Source organism: Anser brachyrhynchus (assembly GCF_964034855.1).
Source record: "Anser brachyrhynchus genome assembly, contig: SCAFFOLD_79, whole genome shotgun sequence".
Classification (NCBI taxonomy): Eukaryota; Metazoa; Chordata; class Aves; order Anseriformes; family Anatidae; genus Anser; species Anser brachyrhynchus.
In genome coordinates, this window is record NW_027663906.1 from 654,643 (window position 1) to 667,331 (window position 12,689).

At 47.1% G+C, this 12,689-nt stretch overlaps 1 long non-coding RNA gene across 4 annotated transcripts in view; it reads left to right on the forward strand.

Annotated features, from left to right (window-relative positions):
* LOC308186674 overlaps positions 1 to 12,689 on the forward strand; it is a 413,864-nt gene that overhangs the window by 393,991 nt on the left and 7,184 nt on the right. For all 4 annotated transcript variants that reach the window (XR_013944180.1, XR_013944181.1, XR_013944182.1 and 1 more), the window contains one exon: positions 7,977 to 8,333. This is a non-coding gene — a long non-coding RNA (uncharacterized lncRNA). The remainder of the gene's footprint in view (positions 1 to 7,976; positions 8,334 to 12,689) is intronic.

Sequence of the window (12,689 nt, forward strand, 5' to 3'; positions counted from 1 at the left end):
GGCGGCGAGTACGGGGAGTGATAGAAGGAGTAGGATGGCGGTAATTAGTACGGATCAGACAAATAGTGGGGTTTGGTATTGTGAGAGTGCGGGGGGTTTTATGTTGATGGCTGTGGTGATAAAGTTGATGGCCCCAAGGATGGAGGAGATACCGGCTAAGTGGAGTGAGAAGATAGCCAGGTCTACTGAAGCTCCGGCGTGGGCAAGGTCACCTGCTAGGGGAGGGTAGACAGTTCAGCCTGTGCCGGCGCCAGCTTCTACAGTGGATGAGGCTAGTAGTAGGAGGAATGATGGGGGGAGGAGTCAAAAGCTTATGTTGTTTATTCGCGGGAATGCTATGTCGGGGGCACCGATTATGAGGGGGACTAATCAGTTGCCGAATCCTCCGATCATGATGGGTATGACTATAAAGAAGCTTATTACAAAGGCGTGAGCGGTAACGATTACATTGTAAATTTGGTCGTCGCCTAGGAGAGTTCCTGGTTGTCCTAGTTCTGCGCGGATTAATAGGCTGAGTGCGGTGCCGACTATTCCTGCTCATGCCCCGAAGATGAGGTACAGGGTGCCAATATCCTTATGGTTAGTGGAAAATAGTCATCGGTTGATGAAGGTGACGGGTAAGATGGCTGAGTGTTGAAGCGTTAGGCTGTAGTCCTTTTTACAGAGGTTTAATTCCTCTTCTTATCGGCTCTGTAGTGAAATTCATGTTGAGTTGCAAGCTCATCGATGCGCACTAGGGTGCGTCAGGGTCTTTGTAGGCAGAAGCCAATTGGTTTAGGCATTTAGCTGTTAACTAGAGTTTTGTGGGATCGAAGCCCATCTGTCTAGGGAGGCTTTAGCTTAATTAAAGCGTCTGACTTGCATTCAGAAGATACAGGTTAATATTCTGTAAGTCTTAATGTGCAGAAACTAAGAGGGTTTAACTCTTATTTAAGGCTTTGAAGGCCTTCGGTTTGGGGTGTTATCCTAAGTTTCTAGACAATGGCATGTATTATTGGGGACAGGGGAAGTAAGAGGATTGATAGTGAGGCAAGGACCGCAGTAGGTGTGCTTGGGGCTTTGCTAGTGTATCATTGTTTTATGTGGTTAGAGGAGTTGGGGGGAAGGGTAATTGTTGAGTGGTATGCGAGGCGTAGGTAGAAGAAGAGGCTGAGCAGTGATAGCATGGCAATTGCCATGGCTGCTGGTGTTATTTCCTGTTTAGTTAGTTCTTGGATGATAAGTCACTTTGGTATAAAGCCTGTTAATGGGGGGAGGCCTGCTAGGGATAAAAGTACTAGTATTAGGGTGGCGTTTAGCACTGGGGTTTTTGTTCATGAGGTTGTGATCATGGATAGGTTAAGGGCTTTGATTTTGTTAAGGGCTAGGAATACGGCTGATGTTATGATTGTGTATAGGTAGAAGGTAAGTAAGGCCAATTTGGGGCTGTAAACTAGGATGATGGCGATTCAGCCTAAGTGGGAGATGGACGAGAAGGCTAGGATTTTGCGTGTTTGTGTTTGGTTCAGTCCTATTCAGCCTCCTAGTGCTGTTGAGGCTAGGGCCATGGCGGTGAGTAGAGCTGGGTCGAGGGATTTGGATGTTAGTAGGAGCAGGGTTAGTGGGGGGAATTTTATGAGGGTCGAGAGTAGCAGGGCTGTTATTAGTGGCGATCCTTGTAGTACTTCTGGGAATCAGAAGTGAAATGGCACTAGGCCCAGTTTAATAGCGATTGCTGCTGTCAGTAGTAGACAGGAGGTTGGGTGGTTTATTTGTGTGATGTCTCATTGGCCGGTGACTCAGGCATTGGTTATGCTAGAGAATAGGACCAGGGCGGAAGCAGCTGCTTGGGTTAGGAAGTATTTCGTTGCGGCTTCTACTGCTCGTGGGTGGTGGGATTTGGCAATTAGGGGAATGATGGCTAGTGCGTTGATCTCCAGTCCTGTCCAGGCCAGAACTCAGTGGTTGCTGGAAATTGTGATTGTGGTGCCCAAGATGAGGCTGAAGGTTATGATTGGGGTCGCGTAAGGGTTCATTAGTAGAGGAGGGGGTTAAACCATCATTTTCGGGGTATGGGCCCGATAGCTTGATTAGCTGACTCTACTAGAAAATAATATAAGGGAAGTATGGAGAATTTTGATTTCTCTTGTGTGGGTTCAATTCCTACTTTTCTAAGGTCAACAGGAAATGAGAGGGCTGTTATACCTCTATGTTCACTTTATCATAGTGACCCTTTGTAGTTCAGGCACATTTCCTTATGTAAGGAGGTAGGCCTGCATAGCAGATAGGTATGCTGATGTGTCAGAGGCACAGAGCTAGTGTGAGGGGTAGGAAGTTTTTTCATAGTAGGTGCATTAGTTGGTCATATCGGAATCGTGGGTATGAAACTCGGACCCATAAGAAACCAGAAGATAGTAGGAGGACTTTTGTGGCTAGGATGACGGGGAATAGTTCTGTGGGTGGCCCTAGGGCGCTTGGGTTTAGGAATATGATGGCTGTAAGTGTATTTATTAGCATAATGTTCGCATATTCAGCTAGGAAGAATAAGGCGAAGGGTCCTGCGGCGTATTCAACGTTAAACCCTGAGACTAGCTCAGATTCACCCTCTGTGAGGTCAAAAGGAGCTCGGTTTGTCTCTGCTAGGGTGGATACGTATCATATTATTGCTAGGGGTCATGAGGAGAAAATGAAGTATAGAGGCTCCTGTGCGACGGCAAAGGAGCTGAGTGTGTAGCTTCCGCTTAGTATGATTATTGATAGCAGGATTATGGCCAGTGTCACTTCGTATGAAATGGTCTGTGCTACTGCCCGTAGGGCTCCGATTAGTGCGTATTTTGAGTTCGAGGCTCAGCCTGATCATAGGACTGAGTAGACGGCTAGGCTTGACATGGCTATTAGGAAGAGAACTCCGAGGTTTAGATCTGCTAGGGGAAATGGGAGTGGTAGTGGTGCTCAAGTGGTGAGGGCTAGGACAAGGGCTAGTATTGGTATCAGAATGAATAGAAGTGGGGAAGAGGTAGAGGGTCGGATGGGCTCTTTGGTAAATAGTTTCAGTCCGTCCGCAAATGGTTGAAGTAGGCCAAAAGGCCCGACAACGTTAGGGCCTTTGCGGGATTGTATGTAGCTTAGGATTTTCCGTTCTGCTAGGGTTAGGAAGGCTACGGCAATCAGGATTGGGATGATGTATAGGAGGGATATAATGAGGCAGCTTAGTGTTGTTATTTGAATCATGGGTGAAGCTAGGGAGAGGATTTGAACCTCTGGGGAAAGGGCTTAAGCCTTCTGCACTTGCCGGGCTCTGCCACTCTAGCTGGTCCTTTTCTAGGATTGAAAGTGGTGGGGGAAGGCCCTCTTCACGGTTTAGTTGGTTTCACTGCTTAGAGGGGGGGGGCGTGCTTGTGGTATTGGCCCCACTTTCCCGGTCCTTTCGTACTGGGGAGAGTGTGTCATAGATAGAAACCGACCTGGATTGCTCCGGTCTGAACTCAGATCACGTAGGACTGTTAATCGTTGAACAAACGAACCCTTAATAGCGGCTGCACCATTAGGATGTCCTGATCCAACATCGAGGTCGTAAACCCCCCTGTCGATATGGGCTCTTGAGGGGGATTGCGCTGTTATCCCTGGGGTAGCTTGGTCCATTAATCAATTATATTGGGTCTGGTCACTGTTAGCACTTTGAGGGGTAGCTCTAGGTAAAGAGGTATGGTCTTGTTTTTGGAGGATTTGTTCTCCTCCAAGGTCGCCCCAACCGAAAAATATCGACCAGGCTCTGCGATGGTAGTGGCCCCAGTGGGGTTGATTGAGGATTCGCGGTGGTCGTTGATTTTTAAGTTCCACAGGGTCTTCTCGTCTTATGTTCACATCCCCGCTTTTGCACGGGGAGATCAATTTCACTGATTATCTGTGAGAGACAGTTAAGACCTCGTTTAGCCATTCATACAAGTCTCGATTTATGGGACAATTGATTGCGCTATCTTTGCACGGTTAGGATACCGCGGCCGTTAAACCTAAGTCACCGGGCAGGCATCACCTTCAATACTTGTTTAATTTGCTGAAGGCTATGTTTTTGGTAAACAGTCGGGCCTTATTAATTTGCCGAGTTCCTTTCACAGATTTTAATCGCTCTTATAGGCGCTCCTGAGTCGGGTTAACAGGGTTAGTTAATACGTGGTCTTGTAGGGGTTTTTGTATCTGTCTAGGTCTGTTAATAATGTTTCTATGTAAGCTTGCGCCGTTAGAGGGGTGTGGCCCTGAGTTACTTATTTTAGCATTAATTCTCCTATATTCATAGGTTGACCTGTTTGTGATAAGGGAATCATCTTATTTTGGTATTTTTAGGTGGTGGAGCTTTGACGCACTCTTTTTTGATGGCTGCTTTAGGGCCCACGGTAGGATCAGTAGTAAGAATTATCCGCTAGTCGAGGTTGTGTCCTTTTTTAATGGAGCTGTCCCTCCATTAAATAGCTCTTAATCATCTCATTAGGGTTCAGGATGTCCGGTAGGGAGGATTAAGGGGGAACTTAGATTCGTTTCACAGGTAACCAGCTATCACCCAGCTCGGTTGGCTTTTCACCTCTACTGACAAGTCATCCCACTCTTTTGCAACAGAGACGGGTTCGCTCTCTTTAACTGCTTGAAAGTAGCTCGCTTGGGTTTCGGGGGGGCAAACTTTAGTTCACTTTGCTTGGTTGTTCTCGCTAAACCATGATGCAAAAGGTACAAGGGTTGATCTTTGCTGTCTGTCGCTTTGATTGTTTCACTGCTATTTCATCTTTCCCTTACGGTACTGGGGTCTCTATCGCGTCTAAGTGTCTTTTCTATCGCCTATACTAAGACTGTAAAATGCTTTAGTTTAATTAGTTTAGTAAATTCTTTAGTTTTGGTGTACTATTTGTGTGGTTGAGCTAGAGGGGGGGCTTCAAGACGATCCGGTCTAGTAGATATCTTTCAGGTGTAAGCTGAGTGCTTTGGTGTTATAGCTACGTCTTTATATTCTAAGTACACCTTCCGGTACACTTACCTTGTTACGACTTACCTCATCCTCAGCGTATTTATGGTATTAGTTATGTGGGATGTGGCTTTTGAGGAGGGTGACGGGCGGTATGTACGTGCCCCAGGGCCGGCTTAAAGTAGGCTCTATTGTCCCACTTTACTGCTAAATCCGCCTTCCAGAAGTGGTTTCACGCTTCTTTCCGTGTGCCCTATGAATAGGGAATGTAGCCCATTTCTTCCACTCCATAGGCTATACCTTGACCTGTCTTATTAGCGGGGTGCTATTGTGTCCACTGTTGTGCTCTCATTCGAGGTGTGCTGGCGACGGCGGTATGTAGGCTGTGTTGGCAAGGGGTGGTTGGGTTAATCGGGGATTATCGATTGTAGAACAGGCTCCTCTAGGTGGGTTTGGGGCACCGCCAAGTCCTTAGAGTTTTAAGCGTTTGTGCTCGTAGTTCTCTGGCGGATACTTCGGTAAAGTAAGTATCAAGATTTAGGGCCAGGCATAGTGGGGTATCTAATCCCAGTTTGGGCCCTGGCTTTCGTGGGTTTAAATCAGTCGTTAGTTCCTAAGATCATCTTAATGGTGTGTTTAGGTGCATCTTGGGCTTATGACAGCTCAGTTGCATTTTGATCTTAATTAGCTAGGATAGGCATTTTACCACTCTTTACGCCGTGTCAATAGGACGGTTGATTTGGGTTTCTTGTATGACCGCGGTGGCTGGCACAAGATTTACCAACCCTTGAAGTTAGGCTGTTGCTATAACTAAGTCAAGTTTGCACTCATTGCTTAATGTTAATTACTGCTGAATACCCGTGGGGGCGTGGCTTAGCGAGGCGTCTTGGGCTACTACTTGGGTGTGCCTGATACCCGCTCCTCAAGGCCTGTATGGGGGTAGGTGGTCGAGGGCGTTTACACTGGGGCGCGGATACTTGCATGTATATATTTAGCAAAAACCAACTGTAAGGTTAGGACTAAGTCTTTTGTCCGCAGGCATGTTTTATGCCATCTTGGCAACTTCAGTGCCATGCTTTGTGTTAAGCTATGTGGACGGGGGTGTGGTTAGCTGATAGTTGAGTGGTGAGTGAGAGTGAAGTATATGAAATTATTGCTTGTGTTTACTATTTTTAGTACTGGAGTTTCTCTAATGAGTTTAAGTTATTTTGTATGTGTTTGTGTGTATATGTACATCGTTCCGATGATGTCATGGAAGGGATGATTAATGGAGTTTTAGAGGTAGTTTGCTGGGATTGGGCGATGAAGGTTTATGCTACATGGTGGTTAGCGAAAGTTTACTGGTTTAGTTTGTGAAGCGCAGGGGTTGCGCTTAATGATTTGTTGTTTTGTGCTATGTCCAACGAGCATTCATCCAATAGCCCCATTTAACCCGGAGGGTGGAGGTAACATTAACTGAATGTGGTCAAAGTGCATCAGTGTCAGGATGATTCCCCATATACGCCAACCGTCTCATCGAGGGACCCTTGAAATATAGGATAGGCCGTGAGGCAGGTGTGTCCAGGCTTAGATTGTGGGACCCCCGAGATCACTGGGAATAGCCACCTGTGAGGTAACCCCGGAAAAAATAAGAGGAACCAGAGGCGCCAAAAAGCTGGAACATGCCGCGATTACGCATTGAGAAGGTGAAAGTACTCACAGATGCCACTTTGAAGGGCAAGGAGGGGTGAGTGAACCCAATGGATGGCCCTGACCGAGGAACCAGAGGCGCAAAAATGTGAGGAGGGCGAGGGGTTTAGGGGGAACGTATGGGCCTGAAGCTAGTCATACCGGACATTATGTGCAACGGGTTGCTGATTTCACGTGAGGAGTACGATTAATAAATCCGTCTGATACGAACTGCATGAGATATGTGGTGGAGAGTTGTTGTTGGAGCATGTCCTGTGAGCATTCATTAAAATGGGGTCTTGTTATGCGCTTGAGTGGAGTTGTATTGGGTGTTGTGGGGTATGGTCCTAGAACATTCATGCCGGGTGGTTTGGTAGGAGTGTGTTTAAGGGTTTAATGGCCGTGTACATGTATGGGTTTAGCACCTGCTTATAAGATAGTCCGTATATAATGTATATTACTGGTACTATAGTATGTATGTATATGGGGTATATAAATTTATGCACGAATATGCATAACCAAATACCCCCGCCTCGGGGGGGGAGGGGGGGGGGGTTAAGCATAATGGCATAGATGGGGTAGAATTATTGGGGGCTTGCGGTTAGTTCCTGTAGTTGAGAACAATGGCGGCTTTTCGAGCCGCAGGCCTCGGGTAGTGTCCGGGCAGGAATAATGACTTATTTTATGTTTTTTTTAGGGATTTGCTTTGCGGTGGGTGTTTTGGGTGTGGCGTCGAATCCTTCGCCGTATTATGGGGTTGTTGGTTTGGTGTTAGCGTCTGTGGCGGGGTGCGGGTGGTTGCTGGGCCTTGGGGTTTCGTTCGTGGCTTTAGTGCTGTTTATGGTGTATTTGGGGGGTATGCTGGTGGTGTTTGTTTATTCAGTAGCTTTAGCAGCGGAGCCTTTCCCTGGGGCTTGGGGGGATTGACGGGTGATTGGATGTGCAGTAGCGTTTGTGGCAATTGTTTTTGGGGGGTTGGTGTTTGGGGGGTTTATGGGGGCTTGGAAGTTCGGGGTTTCTACTGTGAATAATGTTGGGGTGTTTGTTGTTCGGTCGGATTTTAGTGGAGTTTCCATGTTTTATTCACATGGGGCAGGGATGTTTTTAGTGGCGGGTTGGGGGCTGTTGTTGACTTTGTTTGTTGTATTGGAGCTTGTGCGGGGGTTGTCGCGGGGTGCTATTCGGGCGGTTTAGGGGTTAGGGTCAGAGAATAGTTTATTGAAAATGCCAGCTTTGGGAGCTGGAGATAAAGGTTTGAGTCCTTTTTTTCTGAGTTTGGGGTACTCTAAGAAGTGGTAAGTCTTCAATCTTTGGTTTACAAGACCAATGTTTTTATAAACTATTAGAGTATTTAGCAGTTGAGTATTTTGTTTTCTAGGGCGCTTGCGGCGGGGAGGAGAAATAGGAGGATAGTGAAGTAGGCGATTGAAGCGAGTTGGCCGATGATGATGAATGGGTGTTCGACGGGTTGGCTTCCTACTCATGTTAGGACGAGGAGGTCGGCGACTAGTACTCAGAATAGGAGCTGGGAGAGTGGTCGGAATGTTATTGCTCGTTGTTTTGATTTGTGCAGGAATGGGATTAGGAATAGGATCAGTACGGAGGCGGCCAGTGCTAATACGCCTCCTAGTTTATTTGGGATTGAACGTAGGATGGCGTAGGCGAATAGGAAGTATCATTCTGGCTTGATGTGTGGTGGGGTTACTAGCGGGTTTGCTGGGGTGAAGTTTTCTGGGTCTCCCAGGAGGTTAACCGCTCATGCTTCTTTCTTATGAGACGTTAGTAAACCAATTACATAGCCTTGTCAAGACTAAATCACAGGTAAAAATCCTGTACATCTCATGTGGCCAACCACTCCCAACTAGGATTCCAAGACGCCTCATCACCCATCATAGAAGAACTCGTTGAATTCCACGACCACGCCCTAATCGTTGCCCTAGCTATCTGCAGCCTAGTTCTCTACCTTTTAGCCCACATACTAACAGAAAAACTCTCGTCCAATGCTGTAGACGCCCAAGAAGTAGAGCTGATCTGGACAATCCTACCTGCTATCGTCCTGGTACTCCTCGCCCTCCCATCCCTACAAATCCTCTACATAATGGACAAAATCGATGAACCAGACCTCACCCTAAAAGCCATCGGCCACCAATGATACTGAAGCTACGAATACACAGACTTCAAAGACCTATCATTCGACTCCTACATAGTGCCCACCCCAGACTTACCCAACGGCCACTTCCGACTGCTAGAAGTTGACCACCGCGTAGTTATCCCAATAGAATCCCCCATCCGCGTGATCATTACTGCAGGAGACGTACTCCACTCCTGAGCAGTCCCAACGCTCGGAGTTAAAACAGACGCAATCCCAGGCTGACTAAACCAAACTTCATTCATTACCACCCGGCCTGGGATTTTTTACGGACAATGCTCAGAAATTTGCGGGGCTAATCACAGCTACATACCCATTGTAGTAGAATCAACCCCACTCCCACATTTCGAGGCCTGATCGTCCCTTCTATCATCATCCTAATCATTAAGAAGCTATGCAACAGCACTAGCCTTTTAAGCTAGCCAAAGAGGGACTTCCCCCTCCTTAATGATATGCCACAGCTTAACCCCGCACCATGATTTTCAATCATAATTATAACCTGATTAACCCTAGCACTCCTCATCCAACCAAAACTACTAGCCTTCACCACAACCAACCCCCCATCAAATAAGACCTCCCTCACTACCAAACCCACACCATGATCCTGACCATGAACCTAAGCTTCTTTGACCAATTTTCCAGCCCCAATCTATTTGGCATCCCCTTAATCCTACTATCCCTACTCTTCCCAGCCCTACTATTCCCGTCCCCAAACAACCGATGAATCAACAACCGCCTTTCTACTATCCAAACATGACTCCTTCACCTAATCACAAAACAACTAATAGTCCCACTCAACAAAAATGGCCACAAATGAGCCATAATATTTACATCCCTAATAATCATACTTCTTACAATCAACCTTCTAGGCCTCCTTCCATATACATTCACCCCAACCACCCAACTATCTATGAACATAGCCCTAGCCTTCCCACTATGGCTCGCCACACTACTAACAGTCATGTTTAACCATGTACGTGCCCCAGGGCCGGCTTAAAGTAGGCTCTATTGTCCCACTTTACTGCTAAATCCGCCTTCCAGAAGTGGTTTCACGCTTCTTTCCGTGTGCCCTATGAATAGGGAATGTAGCCCATTTCTTCCACTCCATAGGCTATACCTTGACCTGTCTTATTAGCGGGGTGCTATTGTGTCCACTGTTGTGCTCTCATTCGAGGTGTGCTGGCGACGGCGGTATGTAGGCTGTGTTGGCAAGGGGTGGTTGGGTTAATCGGGGATTATCGATTGTAGAACAGGCTCCTCTAGGTGGGTTTGGGGCACCGCCAAGTCCTTAGAGTTTTAAGCGTTTGTGCTCGTAGTTCTCTGGCGGATACTTCGGTAAAGTAAGTATCAAGATTTAGGGCCAGGCATAGTGGGGTATCTAATCCCAGTTTGGGCCCTGGCTTTCGTGGGTTTAAATCAGTCGTTAGTTCCTAAGATCATCTTAATGGTGTGTTTAGGTGCATCTTGGGCTTATGACAGCTTAGTTGCATTTTGATCTTAGTTAGCTAGGATAGGCATTTTACCACTCTTTACGCCGTGTCAATAGGACGGTTGATTTGGGTTTCTTGTATGACCGCGGTGGCTGGCACAAGATTTACCAACCCTTGAAGTTAGGCTGTTGCTATAACTAAGTCAAGTTTGCACTCATTGCTTAATGTTAATTACTGCTGAATACCCGTGGGGGCGTGGCTTAGCGAGGCGTCTTGGGCTACTACTTGGGTGTGCCTGATACCCGCTCCTCAAGGCCTGTATGGGGGTAGGTGGTCGAGGGCGTTTACACTGGGGCGCGGATACTTGCATGCATATATTTAGCAAAAACCAACCGTAAGGTTAGGACTAAGTCTTTTGTCCGCAGGCATGTTTTATGCCATCTTGGCAACTTCAGTGCCATGCTTTGTGTTAAGCTATGTGGACGGGGGTGTGGTTAGCTGATAGTTGAGTGGTGAGTGAGAGTGAAGTATATGAAATTATTGCTTGTGTTTACTATTTTTAGTACTGGAGTTTCTCTAAGTCCTAGGACTAGGAGGAAATGGTGTTTCATAGTGTGTAGGCGTCGGGATAGTCCGAGTATCGTCGGGGTATTCCTGCTAGGCCTAGGAAGTGCTGGGGGAAGAACGTTAGGTTTACTCCTGTAAATATTACCCCGAAGTGGGCTTTTGCTCATGTTTGGTGTAGGGTAAACCCAGTGAGTAGTGGGAATCAGTGAGTAAATCCTGCTAGAATGGCAAAGACGGCGCCTATGGATAGGACGTAGTGGAAGTGGGCAACTACGTAGTACGTGTCGTGCAGGGCGATGTCTAGGGAAGAGTTTGCAAGAACGATTCCTGTTAATCCTCCGATGGTAAATAGGAAGATAAATCCTAGAGCTCATAGTATTGGGGGGGTCTCATTTGATTGTTCCTCCGTGCAGGGTGGCTAGTCAGCTAAATACTTTGATTCCGGTAGGGATGGCAATGATTATAGTGGCTGATGTAAAGTAGGCTCGGGTATCAACGTCTATTCCTACTGTAAACATGTGGTGAGCTCAGACGATGAATCCTAGGAAGCCGATGGATAGTATGGCTCAGACTATTCCCATGTAGCCGAAGGGCTCCTTTTTGCCTGAGTAGTACGTGACTACGTGTGAGATGATTCCGAACCCCGGTAGGATCAGAATATAGACTTCTGGGTGTCCGAAGAATCAGAATAGGTGTTGGTACAGGATTGGGTCTCCTCCTCCAGCGGGGTCGAAGAATGTGGTGTTTAGGTTTCGATCAGTTAGTAATATTGTAATACCGGCGGCGAGTACGGGGAGTGATAGAAGGAGTAGGATGGCGGTAATTAGTACGGATCAGACAAATAGTGGGGTTTGGTATTGTGAGAGTGCGGGGGGTTTTATGTTGATGGCTGTGGTGATAAAGTTGATGGCCCCAAGGATGGAGGAGATACCGGCTAAGTGGAGTGAGAAGATAGCCAGGTCTACTGAAGCTCCGGCGTGGGCAAGGTCACCTGCTAGGGGAGGGTAGACAGTTCAGCCTGTGCCGGCGCCAGCTTCTACAGTGGATGAGGCTAGTAGGAGGAGGAATGATGGGGGGAGGAGTCAAAAGCTTATGTTGTTTATTCGCGGGAATGCTATGTCGGGGGCACCGATTATGAGGGGGACTAATCAGTTGCCGAATCCTCCGATCATGATGGGTATGACTATAAAGAAGCTTATTACAAAGGCGTGAGCGGTAACGATTACATTGTAAATTTGGTCGTCGCCTAGGAGAGTTCCTGGTTGTCCTAGTTCTGCGCGGATTAATAGGCTGAGTGCGGTGCCGACTATTCCTGCTCATGCCCCGAAGATGAGGTACAGGGTGCCAATATCCTTATGGTTAGTGGAAAATAGTCATCGGTTGATGAAGGTGACGGGTAAGATGGCTGAGTGTTGAAGCGTTAGGCTGTAGTCCTTTTTACAGAGGTTTAATTCCTCTTCTTATCGGCTCTGTAGTGAAATTCATGTTGAGTTGCAAGCTCATCGATGCGCACTAGGGTGCGTCAGGGTCTTTGTAGGCAGAAGCCAATTGGTTTAGGCATTTAGCTGTTAACTAGAGTTTTGTGGGATCGAAGCCCATCTGTCTAGGGAGGCTTTAGCTTAATTAAAGCGTCTGACTTGCATTCAGAAGATACAGGTTAATATTCTGTAAGTCTTAATGTGCAGAAACTAAGAGGGTTTAACTCTTATTTAAGGCTTTGAAGGCCTTCGGTTTGGGGTGTTATCCTAAGTTTCTAGACAATGGCATGTATTATTGGGGACAGGGGAAGTAAGAGGATTGATAGTGAGGCAAGGACCGCAGTAGGTGTGCTTGGGGCTTTGCTAGTGTATCATTGTTTTATGTGGTTAGAGGAGTTGGGGGGAAGGGTAATTGTTGAGTGGTATGCGAGGCGTAGGTAGAAGAAGAGGCTGAGCAGTGATAGCAT